A 4457-nucleotide genomic window follows, 5' to 3' on the forward strand; every position below is an offset into this window, starting at 1 on the left:
TACATGCTTCAAAACTGTAAATTGTCATGCCATCATAAACAGTACAGCAAGGGAGTTTTCGTGAAATAGGCCCAAGCTTACTAAATTATTTTGTGATTCTTAAAGTTCGACTGATCAGTCTAAGTTCTCTTATAATCTATCATATCTGAAGCTGTGTGCCGGAGAGGTGGCCACCTCTCACGGTCACTTGACCGGCCAACCCGCTAGATGACTCACGGCCCTGGGTGTACACTAGCCCTGGCAGGATAGCTATCAACTGCTCAGGACCCGAATTCGATTACATAACTTGGCAAAGCCACATCAGATAGATATCATACTGAAATTGAAACATTTATGGCAAGACAATACTTGAAATAACTTTCAGTTCAAGGATTTTGCAATGAAATAACTGTTCAACTGTAATTTGAAACTTATTTGATATATATGAAAGTAATGCCCACCTGATAGCAACTCTTGTTGTGGTGTAGTGGCTCTTAATCTAGTTATTGCTCTCCCGCTTGACCTTTATTGCGAGAACTTTAAATAAGAAATTTGCTCGAGCAGAATTCTCAAATAATGAGAATGCGAAAATAAATATGCATGACGCTCTTATGCATGATTTATTATTCTTGATAGTTCTTTTATTAATCCCAACTATCGGATTGATTAAGCAAAATAACTAGTTGAAGCTCATCTCGTACGATCGGATAAATAATTATGACTAGCCCGTTCGTCTTAGGGTGTTCTAACTTAAATGGGATTAAAAGATCTCGCTCTATTTAATCGATTAAAAGAAAATAACTAAGTCGGCTCATTCGCTTAGTAATCTCGTAAGAATTAATCGTAATTGGGCAGCTGCGTCTAATTAACCGGGCCAAACAAATATGACTTGAAGTAATAATATAAGTCAAATAATTAAAAGGCTCAACATAATACAGCCTAATAATTAATTAAGAAAAGTGGGCTTGAATTAAATATTACAATCAACCCAAATAATTAAGTGAGGAGGTCTTAGTAGTATAATAAATAAATTTGGGTCAAGGGATTTTTATACAACCCAATGAATGAATTGTTAGCTGGGCTTAATCATTTAATTAAAATCGGCCCAATAAAATAGAGGTGGCCCAACTGAATTAATACACAAGGCAATCAAAAATAAAGGCTTAAAAGATGTGGATCAGCCCACGAGATACAAATCAACTGGGCTCGATTTAAATAAAAAAGTTCAGCCCAAAGGAAAACATATGAGCCCCAAATAAAATAAAATTTAAGGCCCAAAACAAATTAAACACAGCCCAAGCTTCCTTCTCTTCTCACAATCGGTCTCTCTCTCTAATCTCAAAATCGGCCCTCTCTCTCTCCCTTCTCACTCGATCTGCCTCCGGCCGATCCGCCGTCGCCGCTCCGCAATTCGGCGAACGGCCGTCGTCTGCGAACGGCCGCAATCCTGAGTCTGACGCTCGCCACCCCATTCTCTCTCTCAATTTTCCACTTCCAACATTCTTCGTGTAAAATCGAGCCCTAATTCCACCCCCTTCCAAAATCGAGTCCTAGCTCTTCTCCTGCCGTCGAAAACCCGCCGCCGCTGCAACTGAAAGACCGGTGAGCGGCCGCTGCCTTCCTCCGCGACGCCGCTGCTTCTGTAATCCGACGAGAGTCGATCTCTCCTTCTCTCTGAATGCACGTGCGCGAGGTCAAAGGGCGGCCCCCAAAATTCTCTAAGTCTCGAATCGCCTTCGCCGTGGACTCTGTAAATCCGGCGACTGCTAGTCATCGTTCTTCCTCCCAAATCGGCGACGCCGGTGTAGAGCCTGAGCCCGGCGCCATTCCTCATCTCTTCTCCCATCTGGAAGCTCCGGGAACACGCACACACACACCCGAGGCAGAGGTCGAGCTCTGGTCCTCTCAGCGCACTCTCAATCTCGCCGTTGCTGCTGCATTCCTCCCGGCGGCAGGTGAAGGCCCGTCGCCTCCGTCGTCCTCCGAGCTCCGTCGCACCGTCCTTCTTGGTTTCAGAGCAGAGCAGGGCAGTGGCCCCTTTCCTCTTCTAAAGCTAAGTTTTTGTTCTATCCCCTGTTATTGTATTTCGATTCATGTCGCTACATGATGGGAGTTCTCATGGCTTTGGTTCTATGTACAGTGGTAATATCTCAATGTATGAATCATACTATTTCTGTTGAAGGCCATAAATTATGTACGCATATGTGATTTGCTGCCCCTCTGTAATATACTTCAACCTATATTTCTGAACTTCTAATACATGATGCGTGGGGTGAAATGTATATGAAGATAGTGAACTGAGATAGCATAAAATACCTTGAGGTATAGGTGTTGGTTGGCTGCTGTGGGTGGATTGTGTTGGTTGGGTGCTGTGGGTGGATTAAATGGGAGGATTCTGAAATAAATGATATAAATCATACTTGTTTCTTTTAATAAATGCAGGTTGCAAATGGAAGAAGATGAGGGATAAATGCCAAGGTTTACCTTAGAGCTTATGGCAGTGAATCAATGTTCTTTCTTACTCTTGGATCTTTGGGTATTATCTGCACTGGAATGGCTGGAACAAATTTGCGTTGCTGCTTTTGTAATTGCAGGTGAATAATGGAGGAATGTGGATGAATGAAAGCCAAATCTCACCTTGGAGTTTCTGGCAGCAGCTTAGACTAATTACTTCCCTTGGTTTGCTGGTGATTAAGGGAGTGTTTTGGCTGAACTTGTAGGCTAGGAAGGCAAAGGGGCGATGGAGTGCACTTGAGTGTGCTAAGGAGATGGTAGTAGGGTGTAGGGGAGGGGATTGGGAGCTGCTGCCAGCAGCTGCTCTATTGCATCTGCACACACGTCTCCTTTTTCCCTTCCCAATACTTTTGCTTGACTAGCTAGGTAATAGAAGTAGGAATTGTAATAGGTAGGTTGTAATGAAATAGGGATGTACTGAACAGGAAGTTGTAACGTTTGGAAAGATTGTGGTGTGACTAAATAAAATCCCTCTATCTTGGTAATTCACTAATTCTAAATCTGTAATATTGTACACGTGTTTGTGTATCTGCTCGATATCTATTTCCTGCTTTGCTAGAATTGACAGGTTGTAAAATGTATCCAAATTAAATCCGTGGATTTAATTAACTCACGAGTCGGAAATAATCCACGACTTAAGTAATTATAAAAAATAAAATCTAGTTCCATCTCGCTTAAATAAATAACGTGACTTTGCTAAGTCAGTTATAATTCTGAAATAATATCATTGACTGCTTTAACAATATAAATTCAGGATCATAAGCTGAATTCATATCAGGATAATAACCGGTTTCATTCACTGATGAAAAAAATAAAAACACGCATTACTGGATATAATATATATATATATATATATATATATATAAAAGAGCGGGTCACTACAATAGCCTATCCTTAGGTACCCTGACCTTAAACCTCTCTAAAATGTCAGCACCCAACTCTTTAACACATAAACTGTATCTAACCCTATAAACATTGAGATATCTTGGCTATCCACTGTGAACTCAACAACTTGTTGGTCATTGCCTTAGGACATGTATGCTTTGCAGTATAGGATTTGATCATAAAGATACCATTGGACCCAACTACGCTCGCATACAGTGCCCAAGGGCAAGGTGAAGTGCATTTTGCCAACAATTTTTTTTTTTTGAAACTGCCCTAAACTTAATGTACCTACCATTTTCAATCGCCCATGTTGTTAAAGCCTCCTTACACTGAAACCCATCCTGAAAGTACATGCCTATTACAACTTCCATTTTGCTATGGTCACACTTTGGGTCATACACAACTCTTTTTTTTCCTCAATTTAGGTTGAAAATCATAATCACTGTCTGAAGACACATATTCTTGGTTTTCATCCTCATAATCAGAAGCATAAGTGTGCTCAAAGTCAGCCTCAAAGCCATCATTCTCATTCATAAGCTTAAACACATTATCCACATTTTAAAGTTTTTTCCGCATTTCAAAATTCTCTTCATCGGATATATAGTCTAAATCACCAAGACTCACATCTGACAAGTCAGTGTCACTAGGGATGTAGTCTTCGTCACTGCTCTCACCCCAACATTCATTATTTATTACATCTTCAATTTCAGAAAAAGTAGCATTTTCTAAGGGACCCCAGTCGTCTCCCTCAATTGGACTACCAGCCACATTTTGGTCATCCCCTTGCAAACTCTCATTCCCTTCTAGAATTTCAGTTTCATGTAACACCCCATCAGACTCCCAACCATCTTCACCATAGCCACTAACACCCTCACTACCCTCACAATCACCATCATTGCCCTCACCCTCTCCATCACTACCCTCAATAACACCCTCACCCTCTGTACAACCCTCAATGCCCTCACCATGTTTACGAACTGTCTCTTTACTCCCACCCTCAACACACAGAGTAACAATCATGTGTTTACCCATTTCATTCAACATATTCATTACCCCTTTGTCGTCTTTTATTAGTTTAT

At 41.1% G+C, this 4457-nt stretch overlaps 1 long non-coding RNA gene across 1 annotated transcript; it reads left to right on the forward strand.

The window, feature by feature from the left end:
• The first annotated feature begins 1446 nt into the window (after window positions 1-1446).
• LOC131024524 (uncharacterized) lies at window positions 1447-2981 on the forward strand. The gene is made up of 2 exons (XR_009101889.1): window positions 1447-2457; window positions 2574-2981. It is a non-coding gene; the product is annotated as an uncharacterized LOC131024524 (long non-coding RNA).
• The last annotated feature ends 1476 nt before the right edge of the window (window positions 2982-4457 follow it).

The sequence above is a fragment of the Salvia miltiorrhiza genome, chromosome 5, assembly GCF_028751815.1.
Source record: "Salvia miltiorrhiza cultivar Shanhuang (shh) chromosome 5, IMPLAD_Smil_shh, whole genome shotgun sequence".
Classification (NCBI taxonomy): domain Eukaryota; kingdom Viridiplantae; phylum Streptophyta; class Magnoliopsida; order Lamiales; family Lamiaceae; genus Salvia; species Salvia miltiorrhiza.